General features: G+C 43.5%; 1 pseudogene; it reads right to left on the bottom strand.

Annotated features, from left to right (window-relative positions):
* The window catches only part of LOC116467929 (neuroblastoma breakpoint family member 6-like), a 37,897-nt pseudogene that overhangs the window by 20,365 nt on the left and 538 nt on the right, over positions 1-16,994 (bottom strand).

Raw genomic sequence — 16,994 nt, forward strand, 5'->3', positions numbered from 1 at the left:
CAAGAGCAAAACTCTGTTTAAAAAAAAAAATACTTCACTCCATATAACATTATCTGTAAATTCATCATCTATATTTCTAATAAAGATTTTTTTTTTAGCTCTTTCACTTGTGCTCACCAGATAAGGTTTGATAGCAACTATCAGTCACCAGCACGAATGAACCAATTCAAGGACAGCAATAAACAGGACGACTATTAAGTTCCCCCAAAGAAAGTCCTTAGAATACAATATCACTTCTAGTTGCCACAAAAGTAAGACAATGGTCCATTACATAAAATTCCAATCTAATAAAAGTTTAAATTTAATGTTGTCTGTTTTCCAAATTTTTATTTTGTTCAGGCTCCGTCATGGTGACCAGGGATTAGAAAATGACCGCAAAGAGGCTCTGGAGAATTTGGGAAGGTAAAAAATGTATTCTAAGAGGGGGCTGAGGTGATGGCTGCAAAATTCTATGTATCTACTTAAATGATTAAATTATACATTTACAATTAGTGACTTTTATTACAAGTAATTTTTTAAATGAAATTTCCGGTTTCTACTCCAACATGTAAAGAGTCAGGAAGTCACCACTTGTCCTCACAACAAGAAAAAAGCTCAACAAACTGAAAATTATCAACCCTTCTTAGAGGGACTAGAGGAGAGGTCACAGGGCAAATTGCCACCCTGAAAACTAAAAAGACAGGCAAATACAGGGAATCAGAGGTTAGCAGGAAGAGAACATGCTGAAGCCAGCAACTGGAAAGAGCACATAAATGATACTGACAGATTTCTAGAAGCTGAGGGTGGCCTGGCTTGAGCATTAAAAACTTGGGGCCCAGACTTAGGGGGATCTCACACTTTTCTAAGTTTTACCACCAGGATCCCAACCAGGTACTCATAGTAAAGATCAGAAAAATCCCCAGAGAACTGATATTGCCAACTTCAGTACTAATTATAAAGCTAAAGTAACCAAAACAGTGTGGAATTGATGAAGAAAGAAAAAACAGACAAATAGGTCACTGGAAAAAATACAGAGCTCAGAAATAGTCCTACATAAATAGTCAACTGACCTTTGAGAAAGGCACAAAGGCAATTTAACAGAGCAAGGATAGTCTTTTCAACAAATGGTGCTAGAATGACTAGACATCCACATGCGAAAAATAAATAAATCTAGGCACAGATTTTACACCTTTCACTAAATGGATCTTACACCCGAATGTAAGGTGCAAAACTGTAAGACTCGGGCCGGGCGCGGCGGCTAACACCTGTAATCCCAGCACTTCGGGAGGCCAAGGCAGGCGGATCACAAGATCAGGAGTTCAAGACTAGCCTGGGCAACATGGTGAAACCCCGTCTCTACTAAAAATACAAAAATTAGCTGGGCATGTTGGCGCACACCTGTAATCCTAGCTACTCAGGAGGGTGAGGCAGGAAAATTGCTTGAACCCGGGAGGCAGAGGTTGCAGTGAGCCAAGATCACACCACTGCACTCCAGCCTAGGTGACAGAGCAAGACTCTGTCTCAAAAAAAAAAAAAACACTGTAAGACTCCTAGACAATAACATAGGGGAAAATCTAGGTGACTTTGGGTTTGGTGATGACTTCTTAGATACAATGCCAAAAGTACAATCCAGGAAACAAAACATTGATAAGTTGAACTTCATTAAAATTAAAAACTGCTTTGTGAAAGACACTGTTAGGAGAATGAATAAACAAGTTATAGTCTGGGAAAAATATTTGCAAAATACAGATTTGATGAAAGACTGGTGTCCAAAATATATAAAGAACTCTTAAAACTCAATAATAAAAAAGCAACCCAATTTAAAAATAGGCAAAAGATCTGGACACTTCACCAGAAAAGATATATGGATGGCAAATAAGCATATGAAAAAGATGCTCAAAATCATTTGTCACTAGGAAATTGCATATTAAAACAATGAGATACCACTATACACCTAATAGAATGGCTAAAATCCAAAGAAGGGACAATACCAAAGGCTGTCAAAGATGCAGAGCAATAGGAACTCTCATTCATTGCTAGTGGAAATGCAAAATGGTAGTCACTTTGGAAAACAGTTTGGCAGGCTTTTTTTTTACAACGCTAAACATAGTATTGCAATATTATCCAGCAATGGCAGTTTTAGCTACTTACCAAAGTAATGTGAAAACATGTTTACTCAAAAAACTCGCATCCAAGTATTTAGAACAGTTTTACTCATACTTGTCAAAAATTGGAAGTAACCAAAATGTCCTTCACTAAGTGAACGGCTAAACAAACTGTGGTATATCTGTACAATAGAATATTATTCAGTGATAAAAAGAAATGAGCTCTCAAGCCATGAAAAAACATGGAGGAACTTTAAATACATACTGCTAGGGAAAAACTAGTCTAAAAACTCTATACACTGTATGATTCCAACACTAGGACATTCCAGGAAAGTCAAAATGGTAGAGATAGTAAAATGATCAGTGATTGCCAAGCATGGAGGAGGGATGAATTGGGTTGAATAGAAGGAGGTTTTCAGCAGTGAAACTATTCTGTGTGATACTGTACTGGGGATTCATGACATTAGGTGATTGTCGAAACCCATAAAACTGTAAAACTCAAAGAATGAACCCTAATATAAACTACGGAGTTTAGTTAATAATAATGTATCAATATTGATTAATCATTGTAAAAATGTATCACACTGATGCACGATACTGATGATAGAGGAAATTGTGTGCTAGGGGACAAGGGAGAATAGGGGAATTCCCTACACTATCTGCTCAATTTATCTGTAAACCTAGAACTACTGGCCGGGCGCGGTGGCTCACGCTTGTAATCCCAGCACTTTGGGAGGCCGAGGCGGGCAGATCACGAGGTCAGGAGATCGAGACCACGGTGAAACCCTGTCTCTACTAAAAATACAAAAAACTGGCCGGGCGTGGTGGCGGGCGCCTGTAGTCCCAGCTACTCGGAGAGGCTGAGGCAGGAGAATGGCGTGAACCCGGGAGGCGGAGCTTGCGGTGAGCCGAGATTGCGCCACTGCACTCCAGCCTGGGTGACAGAGCGAGATTCCGTCTCAAAAAAAAAAAAAAAAAAAAACCTAGAACTACTCTAAAAAATAATGTCTATTAAATTTTATTATAAGTTAGGATGCAACAGCCCCAAATCAAAATTTTGGTGGCATCCTGTTATTATGTGGTTAATACTGGGCGTTGAGGTTCACCAACCTGGAGTCAGATCAGTTGGAGATATCAACGCATATGCCTTCAACCTCTGGCCCTGTGGGTGTCCCTGGAATCCAGAGAGCAGATCAGTTAGCTGGAGACAGCCTCAGTGCTCCAGACAGCACAGGCTTCTGGTAAGGACAGGGAGAAACCATCTCAGGGCAGAACTCGGTGAAGACTAGGAACCCCTGAGACTCAGCAGCTGCCCCATTGATGCCCAGAGATCAAAGGAGAACGAAGCTGGGAAGCGCTGAGGGCTATAGGATGATCTCTCTGCTTAAAGACACAAGCAGCTCCAGAGACTGGTAAATTTTGAGAGAGAATCAGAAGCCAGAAAAAAAAAACGTAGGTTTCATTGCAGAGTGGTCAAGAAAGGAAAGAGGGAAAGGGAAGGAAAGAAAAGGAGGTAGGGAAGAAAGGAAAGGTTAGGGAAGGGAGGAAGGGACAGAAGAAGGGAAAGAAAGGAAAGGAAGGAAGGGAAGAAAGGGAAGGGAGAGAAGGAAAATAAACTTGAGTGAAGGCTAGACACATCGTGGGTGGGCTTAAACCACCAGTATTTTCCATAAACAGCCACATGCTAACCAATAATGTTAAACCATATGCTGTTACCATATGTGGGGAAAAGAAAGAGAGATCAGCCTGTTACTGTGTCTATATAGAAGGAAGTAGACATAAGAGACTCCATTTAGTTCTGTATTTGAGATGCTGTTAATCTGTGACCCTACCCCAACCTTGTCCTTGCAAGAGACATGTGCTGTGGTGACTTAAGGTTAAAAGGATTTTGGGCGGTGCAGAATGTGCTTTGTTAAACAAGTGCCTAAAGGCTGCTTATGGTTAAAGGTCATCACCATTCTCTTAAATCTAGAGAAAAAGAAAAACATTTGTCTCCTGCCCGTCCCTGGGGCGATGGAACATCTCCAGGTAAAACCCTTTGTGTGCTTTATTTACTGAGTAAGGAGAAAACCGCCTTTAGGAATAAGGTGGGGCTTGCTGGAGCAATACTGCTAAAAGGTTTATGGAGATGTTTGCATATACATCTCAAAGCACAGCACCGGTGATGGTAAAGATAATTATGAATAAATACTAAGGGAACTCAGAGGCCGGTGCCGGTGTGGGTCCTCTGTAAGCACAGCACCGGTCCCCTGGGCCCCGCTTTTCTTTCTCTACACCTTGTCTCTGTGTCTTATTCCTTTTCTCAAGTCTTTCGTCCCACCTAACGAGAAGCACCCACAGGTGTGGAGGGGCAGGCCACCCCTTCAACCATACGGTGAGCGGGGGCTCCCCAAGCCCTCTATACTCCTCTGAAACACATTCAAAATCGACTGGAGCCAGAGACATTGCGTTTTGCCTTTGGGCAAGTTTGGACATCCACAGGAATGAGTTGGGGCACTGCGACAGGGAACACCAGGCCACAACTTTCCCTGCAGCTCCTCACTGCCTCAGAAGCTGCCCCGCTGCAGTGGGGGGCCTCAGCCCCTAGGTCTGGAGTCATCCATTTGCCTCTTTTTTTTTTTTAAGATGAGGTCTCACTGTGTCACCCATGCTGGAGTGCAGTGGCACTATCTTGGCTCACTGCAGCCTCAACTTCCCAAGCTCAGGTGATCCTCCCACCTCAGCCTCCCGAGGAGCTGGGACCACAGGCATGTGCCACCATGCCCAGCTAATGCCTCACTTCACAGCATTTCACTGCTTGCACTTGCTTCCAGTACCCCAGGACCCAGTAGGCATGCACCTGGGAAGGACACAAACTGGCCGTGCCCCTATATCTCTGCCCACTTTCGATCCCTACAGAGGTGGGCTCCATGGGGCAGTGACCTGAAATTTGCTTACAATGGGATCCCTATCACAGAGTAGGGTCTGGCACCTTATAGGTGCCCCATGAATGCTCAGTGAAAGAAGGCATCCGCCACAAGGTCCTGGGTAACCAAGAATTATTCAACTGTGGCCTATAAATTTTTAATCCTAGAAGATATCAGAATGAAAGACATGAGGGGCTTTCAAAAGTGTCCAGTCTCTTAAACCATTATACTGGCAGGTGAACCATGTCACTTCAGACTACACCTTAAGTAGCTAGGATATCTAGTTATATCTACACACAGATAGATAGATATTTGGTGATACAGACATATGGCCATATCTATAGCTATGGAGCTATAGTGCTATATATATATCACCAAGTGTTTTTTTTTTTTTTTTTTTTTTTTTTTTGAGACGGAGTCTCGCTCTGTCGCCCAGGCTGGAGTGCAGTGGCGCAGTCTCGGCTCACTGCAAGCTCCACCTCCCGGGTTCATGCCATTCTCCTGCCTCAGCCTCTCCGAGTAGCTGGGACTACAGGCGCCCGCCACCACGCCCGGCTAATTTTTTGTATTTTTAGTAGAGACGGGGTTTCACCATGGTCTCGATCTCCTGACCTCGTGATCCGCCCGCCTCGGCCTCCCAAAGTGCTGGGATTACAAGCGTGAGCCACCGCGCCCGGCCATCACCAAGTGTTTTTACCAAAATATGCACAATGGTTGTCTCTGGATATCCTTTTTTTCTTTATATGTTTCTGTATTTTTCATTTTTCTCTCAGCGGATACTCGGTAACTTTATAATCAGAAATATAAATATATAAGTGTCAAACTTTAAATGTCTCCTCACCATACTCAAAATAAGGCTCAAATGTCTTTACTCAGCATCGGAGGCTCTTAGTGATCTGGCCCTTTGTGGTTTCCATGTCCTGATCTCCTGCAGCTTCCGAACACACACCCCACGCACCTACAAACCTCCAAATCATCTATATTTCTCCAGGGGCTTCTCCCTTACTTCATTTTCCTCATCTTCCTTGATTGGCTCTTATCTGTCAAGATTATCTTTAAGTACCTCTCCTCCAGGAAGCCTCCCTAATACCCCGTAAGGTCCAGATATCTCTGCTTTCTGTTCTGCACTCCAGCAACAATCAGAGTCACCTCGGCCATGATAATAAGAAGTAAGTGTTGCTTTATTTGTCTGCCTGCCCTGTTAGACTGGGATTCCCAAAGGCAGGGACTGTATCTTTATTTCTGTATCCACAGTGTTTAGGTAGTGCCAGGCATACAGTTGGCACTCAGCAAGTACCTAAATAAATACAGACAATCCCTAACCTACAATGGTTCAACTTAATGAAGACTTTTTGACTTTCTGATGTTGCAAAAGCAATACACAACCACAAAGTTTCAGACTTTAAGTATTGGTGATTCTTTTACCAAAAAGTCTCTAGGCTTAATTTTCAATTTACGATACTTTCAACTGATGATGAGTTTACCTGGACATAACCCCATCATAAGCTGTGGAACATCTGTATACAAAAAAATGGATTTGTAAAATATAATGGGTTTCTCAAATAGTCGTTATTATATATATATATTCATATTCATTTTGAATATGAAGAAATATGTGCAGGGAGGTTAAGTGACTTGCCTTAGGTCACAAAGCTAATGAATGAGAGAACCAGAGCTCAAATCGATTGTCTAATCTGCCTTCCACTTCACCACAGCTGCCACCATGAAATAGTAACAGGAAAAAATATGCATGATCATGTGTTGGGTCAAGTTGATGGACAGGTGTCTCATACCAGGAAGCTTTTCTATCAGGAATAGACCTTCACAACAGTCACGGTTAATATATTTACTGTTATGGTTTAAGAACAGATTAAGCTAAAAAGTTTGAATGTGTTTTAAAACATTTTAACTCATTTCTTTGCTGGAATAGATGATAAATTTTAAGTCATGTTTTTCAAAAAAGAGAAACTGAGCATGCTCAGGCTGACGTGGGCTATAGGGACATTTCCGTCATTGCACTCTTCCCTTCCTCAGATGCCTCAGGACCATTCTTCTTATCATCCTGTGTTGATCACTGATTTATGGTTCCTGCCAAAATCCACTGAGAGCATACTCTGCTCAGAACACACAACACACCAAGAGAAATCTCTCCCCAAGGAACCAACAGGCATCAAGGGAGACAAATGAGCAGATAGGCAATTTCCCTACTCTATGATAAGGACCATGAGAGGCTAAGGGAGCAACACCCAACCCCAGTATAGGTGAGGTTGGGGAGGCTTCATGGTGGAAATCACATCTGGCCAAATCCTAGCGGCTGTCTGGTCCTACAATCTCCCCAGCCAGTATGTCTACCTTCTGGCCTCCTTTCACTGCCTTCCATCACCGCTTGTCTCCTCACCTGGAGTGTGAATTCCTCAAACAGAAGGACCACGCCGCCTTCATCTGTGCATTCCCCACAGCACCCAGCCCAGCAGCTACAGCCAAATGACAGACTCCCAATCTAATGCCCTCACCACTAGATGGCTGAGCCTGACTGGGGAAAACTATGCTGGAGCCAGGCATCCTGCCAGAGTTCCAGCCTGACTGCGAGCTGTGCAGGGAGCCACAGAGTGTTGCCCAGGAAAGAGTTATCTATGAACTGACAACTGAGAGAACCAGTGTCTACACACCCTTCCTTGCAGGTCACCACGTCAGGGGCGGGGCAAACAACTTAAGACTAATCACAAAGCAGGTTGTTTTCACCTAAGAAACCCCACTAGCAGTAGGCCAGGCGCGGTGGCTCACGCTTGTAATCCCAGCACTTTGGGAGGCCGAGGCGGGCGGATCACGAGGTCAGGAGATCGAGACCACGGTGAAATCCCCGTCTCTACTAAAAAAATACAAAAAAATTAGCCGGGCGTGGTGGCGGGCGCCTGTAGTCCCAGCTACTCGGAGAGGCTGAGGCAGGAGAACGGCGTGAACCCGGGAGGCGGAGCTTGCAGTGAGCTGAGATCGCGCCACTGTACTCCAGCCTGGGCGACAGAGCGAGACTCCGTCTCAAAAAAAAGAAAAAAAAAAGAAACCCCACCAGCAGCTTAGTCTGCACCTTCCTTCCCAAACCAGTGCTCCTCCCTGCATTTGGCAGGCACCAGAGCACAAGGTGTCCAGGTCTGAAAACTTCTAGGCAGTTCTGCTCCTTCCTCTCCCTATGGCCAAGAGCTCAGTAGCAGCAGCCTGCAGATTCTTCCTGTTCTTTCTCTCAAATCTGTACCTTCTCATCCACCCTCGCCATCATTCCAGGGTGGGCCTCCCTCATCTCCTGGCCCTCATTTTCTCCCAGCTCCACCCCATTCTCACATCACAGCTGCTCTCTCCTCCACAGCTGGCCGTGGTTCCTCTCTATGATTTCACTGTGTCTACCATTTAAGTTTTTAGGCTGGAATTCAAAAGCATCAATAATCTAGCCCTCATCCTTCACCCAATCCCTCTTTCTAGCCACTCTTGCTGTTCCTCCAGTGTGTCCTGTGCATACTCCCCTCGGCATCTTCCCTCGTGTTACTCCTCCCCCAGGACTACTCTTCTCTCAGCCCCTGTCCCATATGCTCAATCAAGCCTATCAAATCTGACCCAACCTGCAAAGCTCACTTCAAATCCTATGTCACCCATGAAGTTATTCTTAAGAGTCCAGCCAAGAGGGAGCCTGCTGTTCTGAAGTCCCCCGTGCAGCACTGGCCACACATGCTACCTCACCGGAGTGCTGGTTGTGAACACTTCTCATGTTCCTGCCCAGATTGTGGTTATGTTCCCAAGCAGCTGTCATCACTGTGGTTCTACTAAGAGTAAGGCAGAGTCAGGTGGTGACAAGAGGGGAGGGTTTGAGACTAAGCTTATCTGGGTTCCAATAGGACTATATCAATGCCCTTAGAGAAGTTATGTAGCCTCTCTGAGCTTCCTTTCCACATCTGAAAACAGACTGGGTATCTATTTTACAGGGCTTTTGTTAAATTTACAGATAATATACGTAAACCACAATAAATTGTTAGTATAATCATAGCACTAATCAACCTAAAATATTTCTTGGAGTGATCATAAGAAACAAATAAGATAACATACGAGACAGAACTTCGTAGAATATAAAATTATTGTGTTAATTTTTAACAAGAAGACTTGGAGTATGTTTGTGGGTTTTTTTGTTTTTTGTTTGTTTGTTTGTTTGTTTGTTTTTGACGGAGTCTCGCTCTGTCTCCAGGCTGGAGTGCAGTGGTGCGATCTCGGCTCACTGCAACCTCCGCCTCCTGGGTTCAAGTGATTCTCCTGCCTCAGCCTCTCAAGTAGCTGGGATTACAGGCATGCGCCACCACACCAAGCTAATTTTGTGTTTTTAGTAGAGACAGGGTTTCACTATGTTGGTTAGGCTGGTCTTGAACTCCTGACCTCAGGTGATCTGCCTGCCTCGGCCTCCCAAAGTGCTGAGATTACAGGCATGAGCCACCACGTCCAGCCCATTTGTGTTCTTATATCAAATGACCATATGTTGGTCATATGACCATACATTGGTCACATGATATAAGACCTCACAGATGCCCCACTAATTACCAGCCAGTACATCCTCCAACAGCTAAGCACTTCAGCTTTCAGAATATCTGTGCTCAAAGCTGTTAGAATGAATTCACTTAAAAGTCAACCAATAAAACTGGTGGAATCCTATGCCCAAACTGAGGTTTTGGTCCATATGGTACCAGACACTAGTTCAACTTAACAACCTATTTTCACCCTTTTTTTTTTTTTTTTTGGCATCTTGTACACAGAGCATTACTTTTCTCACTACTCAAGCCCAGAGAAATGCTGCCAAAAGCAAGAGAAAATGGGGTAGGATGTCAACCTAAATCACAGCCTCCATCTCAAGCCAACTAGGTAATCTTTCCAGCCCCATATTCGATCCTCTGGTTTGAATATGCCAAGGCTTTCCTGCCAAGGCTTTCCTGCCTGGGCCACTCAAGAGAAAGTAAACCCCACTGCCGAGCTACTCCCACTGTGGCCACCAGAGGGTGCCACAGCATTAGCTACAAAGCAAGAACACACCCTTTCCCAGTAAATTGTCCATTTTAAATATTTCCAGAAAGCATTATGGCAGCCTCCCCAGCTTTCAGCCAATAGGACTGCCCAGAAACCCCAGAGCTAGCTGCTGCTAACATTGGTGAGGCGTCAGTTCATACCAAGCAGCCAGCATTTCACAAGGGGTTTGAGTCACTGGGCCCCACAGAGTCCAATTTCTGTGGGTCTGAGCTCTCCCCAGCCACATTCCAGTATCATCAATGAACAAAGAGTATCTGTGGCTTCAGTAACTGTTTCCCTTTGACACAGCATCCAAATGTTTACCTGGAACACCACTTGCTCTCAAGTTTTAATGAAGAAAGGAGAAATGCACCTTATCAGTCTGGCAGACCACAGCCCATGATGGGCAAGTCATGTCTTGCAGAGTTCTCCCGCAGTCCCAAACACTAGGATTCAGACAAGCTAGCATTCTGTTCTGCCTGATCACTTCACTGAAGGTGCAGAGTAAGTTGTCTTCTCCTTGGAAAAGGACATGTCCAAGATCACACAGCTAATGAGGGGCAGAGAAAATGTGATTTCCTCCCAAGCCTGTCTGAAACTCCAGAGCCTGCACTTATAACCACTATATTACATAGTTGTTTTATTTTTTCCATCACCAACAAAAAGTGTTGACCAGATCCCTGTAGCTCAGCTGTACTCCCTCTCGGCCTCATCCCATGTCACACCTGCCTTACTTCAGATACACTAGTGGTTTTTCAATTCCTCTAACAGACCCAGCTTCTCCTCATCTCTGGGCCTTTTCATGGGCTTTTTCCTCCCCTTAGGACACTTCCTCCCACCCCTCCTTTATTTGCAATCCTAGTTTCTCTTCCTCCTCTAAGTCTGGGTTTAAGTATCCCCTTCTCAGAGAAGCCTTTCCTGATTTCCTACCTGAAATGGGTCCCTTCAATTCTCTCACTCAGACTCTTGATTTCCCATGATGGCACTCATAAACTTACCAAATTTTTGTATTAGTTTCATTTCCCCTCTACTTCTATTTTATTTGCCTTCCTGAGGTAGGAGGTGGGACTTGACGCCAGAGGCGGAGCTCAGACACCAGATCAGATTGAGGACTAGCTAAAACAGGGCTTGGGCAAAAGCAGCTTTCAATCAGACATGCCCATTAGTGTGCCATGTCAATTTACCATTGCCATGGCAATTCCTGGGCAGTTACCACCGCTTTCCATGCCAATGACCCAATGACCTAAAAGCTACTACCCCTTCCCTAGAAATTTCTGCATAACCACCCCTTAATCTGCATGCAATTAAAAGTGGGTTATATAAGTATGACTGCAAAACTGCCCTGAGCTGCTGCTCTGTGTCTACTGGGTAGCCCTGCTCTGCAGGAATAGTCATGGAGCTATAACACTGCCTCTTCACTAAAGCCGTTTTCTTCTACCTCTAGCTTGCCCTTGAATTCCTAGGCAAAGCCAAGAACCCAGTGGGCTAAGCTCCACTTTGGGGGTTGCCTGCATCATTTCCCACTATAATGTAAGGCCTGTGAGTGCAGAAATTTGTCTTAGTCACTGATATATCTCCAGGACCAATAACATGCCAGGAATTAGTAGGTACGCAGTAAATATTTGATAGATTATAATTGTTAGAATTTGTAGCTCACCTGTAGGAGAAGACAGGTGGTTTTCAACCCCAATCTAATAGCTATCCTATGTTTTTTAAAAAAAAATTTAAAAAGCTACACTCCTTCAGCTTCTGCAGCTCCAAGAGATATGTCAGCACAGCAAGCACAGCCTTGGTGGAGTCCTCCCAGTCCCCTAGACAGAAGTCTGCTGAAATCACACACAGTAGAAACCCTGGGCAACAGAAGAGCCCTGTTTGGCTTCCTGACAACTGCCCCTCCACAGAGTGGGAGATCACACAGAGGAGGCGGGGATCTGCCTTCCAGAACCTGCTGCTTACTGAGCTGGATGGCTTCGTGTTCATTAGATGGTTCAGTCTTTTCCATCATCCCAGAAGATAGGTGGAGACCCAGGTTCATAGTGGTGAAATGAATTGCCCAGAGCCATGCAGCTAATAATGCCCTTTTTCACATTCTTCAGCGGCTCCTGTTACCTTAGGAAACTCCTTAGCAGAATATCTCAGGCACCCTAGGAAAGACACCTTCTCTCAAGATTCATCCCCATCCGAGGCTCTAAAGGACTCTCCACTCTTCTCATGCAGAACAGCAGGCATTTCCTGGCACAGACATAGTACCTCACAACTCCATCAGGCACATGCCTTTCCCTACTGTCTGCCCCCACAGAACGGGGCTTATTCCTACTTGTCCCTCAAAATCCACATAAATAAATGAAAAAAGATAGCTCCTGATAGAAACATATCATAAGGAAACAAACATGTGGGCAGATATATTTATTCAAAAGTAGTCTTTGATATATAGTTACCTTTGACAGTAAAAAATTAAAAACAACCGAAATGTTCAAAAAATATGGGTAATGTTTAACAAATTATAAGATTTCCCTATTTAGGGGCTACTAATACAGCCATACCTGGGTTGGTTGGTTTGTCTCCCTTTTTGGATTGCCAGCAGAAAGTCTTGACCAGATCACTGTAAATCAGTGATTCTCAGCTGAGGAGGCAGGAAGAAGTGCTGAGACTCCTTCCCAAGGTATTGCAATTGGTAGGTAAAATTTATACAACTGTGATTCATGCTGTTGACATGGTGTCTGGGCGGACAGAATGTTGAGCTGGGTTTTCACAGGTTTCCATGTGGTACAGGACACAGCTTGATACACATCAACAAACAACGACACTATGCATTTGCTAAGACCTGTGAGAACTTTGCTTCATAAGTATCTAAGAGAGTGACCAGGGCAGTAAGTATTTCTACTCAAACAATGACACTATGCTGAGGTGTCATCAGTATAATAGTGTAATTACTATACATGCAAATTAATCCTTTCAAATGTGCAGCCAAAAATACTAGCACTCAATACTAGCACTTTGTTAAGGTTATGCTGTAGCAAATAAACACTCAAATTCCAAGGTTCTTTCTCACCCACATAGCTAGTCCAATGAGGATGTTCCTGCTCAGCAAGTGATTTTCCTCCATACAGTGATTCAAGTACCCAGGCTCTTTCCAAATATGACTCTTCCATCCTTAGAGCCTTGGAGTCCTGGCAGGTGGAGAGAAAGAATATGGAAAAGTCACCTCCTTACTGACTTGGCCTGCAAGTGACACATATCACTTCTAGTCCCATTGTGTTGGTGGCTAGTCACACAGTCCTACCTAGGGGCATGAGGTGGTAGAAATACAATCCCTAGCTGAGCGGCCAAAACTCTACACTATGAAAAGAGGAACACACATTTCTGGTAGATAGCCCACCTTCTGTGCCATAGCCACAAACCCAAAAAAGTTGAGGGTAATAGGATTTTGTGGCTGTGCCACATGGAAAAGTGGTAAAATTCCCAATACTGCCTCACTAGTGGATCAATCTCTCCAGCTCCCAACATTTTGTACATTGGAACCTACTTCAGCCCTGGTAGAAGATTTGAACATTGTTTTCTCATCATTTCAGAGACCACATGGATGGGGCCTCTGCTCTCATTCCTCCAATGGCCATTCAGTTGGCTACCCTCCTGCTAAGACACTATCCTTGCCGGGCAACTCGGGCTTAGGCACTGGTCCCTGGTGCCATCAGTTTTCTCTAGGGAAGCAGAGCTGGCTTCACTGTATGCATGTGGTTGACAAGGTATAACTACTTCCTGGAGAAAGAACTGCTTGGGACCCCTTTTCCTAAAGAGACTATAAGCATGGCTGATACTTGAAGCTTTATGGACCTGCTAGTACACAGAGTCATTAAGAAACCACATGAGGACAGGAAGAGCAAGGTGTGCTGACCATTTTCATCACTGTATTCCCAGTACTCAGCACGATGTTTTAGAAACCCTGCAGCATCCTCCTGGAGATGCACCCACTAGGGCCTCAGAGTTCTGCTGGCAGATTGGAGAAGAGAGAACAGAGAAGCCACAGTACAGTACAGTTGAACAGTTACTTGTCAAATAAAAAGGTGAAAAGAATGATTTAAATGAATAAACACATGATCTTGATAAATATTCAGTAACATAGGAAAGAGTAAGAACAAAAGGAAAGAGTATGGGACAAAAATAGAAACAGTCATGTGTCACTTAATGATGAGGATACATTCTGAGAAATGTGTCCTTACACGATTTCATCCTGCAATCATCATAGAATGTACTTGTACAAACCTATATGGTATAGTCTACTACACAGCTAGGCTGTATGGTACAGTCGAGGACTCCGAGGCTACAACCCTGAATAGCATACTGTAGGTAATTGTAACACAATGGTAAGTATTTGTGTACCTAAACATGGAACAAGTGTAGTAAAAATATGGTATAAAAGATTTAAAATGCTATATACATAGGACACTTACCATGAATGGAACTTGCAGGACTGGAAGTTGCTCTGGGTGAGTCAGTGAGTAGTGAGTGAATGTGAGAGCCTAGGACATTACTGTACATTACTGTAGACTTTAGAAACACTGTACACTTAAGGCTACACTATGTTTAAAACAGTTTTTCTTTTATCAATAATAAATTAACCTAGCCAGATGCAGTGGCTAATGCCTATAATCCCAGCACTTTGGGAGGCCAAGATGGGTGAATCACATGAGGCCAAGAGTTTGAGACCAGCCAGGCCAATATGGTGAAACCTCATCTCTACTAAAAAAACAAAAATTAGCCAGGCGCTGTGGGACATGCCTGTAATCCCAGCCACTCGAGTGGCTGAGGGACAAGAAGCACTTGAACCTGGGAGGCAGAGGTTGCAGTGAACAGAGATCACACTGCTACTCTCTAGCCTGGGAGACAGAGGGAGCCCCGTCTCAAAAAACCAAAATAATAATAATAAATTAACCTTAGATTACTGTAAATTTACATTATAAACTTGAAAATTCCTTTCTCTTTTTTTCTTTTTTTTTTTTTTTTGAGATGGAGTCTCACTCTGCCTCCAGGCTGGAGTGCACTGGCGTGATCTTGGCTCACTGCAACCTCCGCCTCCCGGGTTCAAGCGATTCTCCTGCCTCAGCCTCCCAAGTAGCTGGGACTACAGGTGCGTGCCACCATGCCCAGCTAGTTCTTTCTCCGTAGAGATGGGGTTTCACCATGTTGGCCAGGATGGTCTTGACCTCTTGACCTCTTGACCTCACGATCCGCCTGCGTTGGCCTCCCAAAGTGCTGGGATTACAGGTGTGAGCCACCGTGCCCAGCCTAACTTGTAAATTCTTTAAATGTTTGACTCTTTTCTAATAACACTTAGCTTAAAGCACACATTATACAGCTGTAGAAAATATTTTCTTTCTTTATATCCTTCTTATGTAAGTTTTTTCTATTTTTAAAATTTTTATTTTTTTTAAGTTTTTTGTTAAAAATTAAGACACACACACACACACACACAAAACTAAGACACAAACACACGTATTAGCCTAGACCTGCATAGGATCAGGATCATCAATATCACTGTCTTTCACTTCTACATCTTGTCCCACTGAAAGGTCTTCGGGGCAAAAACACACATCTCCTATGATAACAATGCCTTTCTGGAATACCCCCTGAAAGACCTGCCTGACGCTGTTTTTTAAACTTTTTTTTTAAGTTTTACTGTTTTTTTATAAGTAGAAGGAATACACTCTAAAATAATGATGAAAAGTATAGTGTAGTAAATACATAATGCAGTAACATAGTCATTTATTACCATTATCAAGTATTGCATACTACATATAATTGGTATGTGCTATATTTTTATACAACTGAGAGCATAGTAGTTTGTTTACACCAGCATCACCACAAACACATGAGTAACGTATTGCGCTAGATAGCTACAAGCTCACTAGGCAACTGGAATTTTTTTAGCTCTATTATAAACTTATGGAACCGCTGTTGAATATGTGATCCATCGTTGGCTCAAACATTGTTACACAGTGAATGACTGTACTTAATTTTATAATCAGTATGATCACAATTATGCAAATATTTGTTACATATGCATAAAAAGACTAGAAATATGAAAATGTTTATCTCTGGCTCATGTATTTATAAATCTTTTTTATACATTGATATATTTTCCAAGCCTTCTTAGAATGGAATCTTTGTACAGATTAAAAAGTTACAATAAGTGTTATTGTTGTTTTTAAATTTCTACCCAATGTTGCTTCCTGCAGAAATTATTCTGTGACCACTCCAAGAGGACTTGGAAGCCCCTCCTCAGTGTTCTCCTAGTATCCAATAGTATCCTCTACCATTCACTATGCACACTGGATTTTAATTGTTTGCTTATCTAACGCCCAATACTTGGAACTCTTCAAAGGAAGAGACTGATTCTCTAATCCCTGAATTCCCAGGCCTACCACATACACTAAAGCACTCCTAAGGTCTGTGGACCAGATGAAGAAATCAGATGAGTAGGGGTATGCAAACCCAGGCATTCCCATTCTAAACCCAGTCGCATCGCAAGCCCTGCAACAAAAGGGATCCGAGATTTCCTCCACTGGTGACTGTGACCTGGGGACTGGGAAGTACTGTATACAGGAAGATCTTGAAGAGCTGTCCCCTTGAAAAGTCAACACCAGGGTTGCAGGGAAAGTAATAGCTGAAATCCAAGTTGGGTTTTCCTGGCAACAGCCAATATTAGTCAGAGGTGGCACTTGGAGGATTCCCCAAGTCTGCTCATTCCTTTGGGATCATTCATTCCTCCCAAGGCCTCCCTTGGGAACAAAGGAAAACCCCAGAGTTTGGGATTGGGCTCTTTTCCACCAACAGCTGCTAGTAGTTTGTATTTAACCCTAAGTCGCAATTAAAATAAAAGGGGGCGGGGGGGAGGGGCGAGGAGTTGGTAAGCATCCCCTAGGAAACACTTAGGTTTTCTCTAAATTTATTCCAGAAAATTCTTCTAAAG

This window comes from Hylobates moloch, unplaced genomic scaffold (genome assembly GCF_009828535.3).
Source record: "Hylobates moloch isolate HMO894 unplaced genomic scaffold, HMol_V3 SCAFFOLD_5, whole genome shotgun sequence".
Classification (NCBI taxonomy): Eukaryota; Metazoa; Chordata; class Mammalia; order Primates; family Hylobatidae; genus Hylobates; species Hylobates moloch.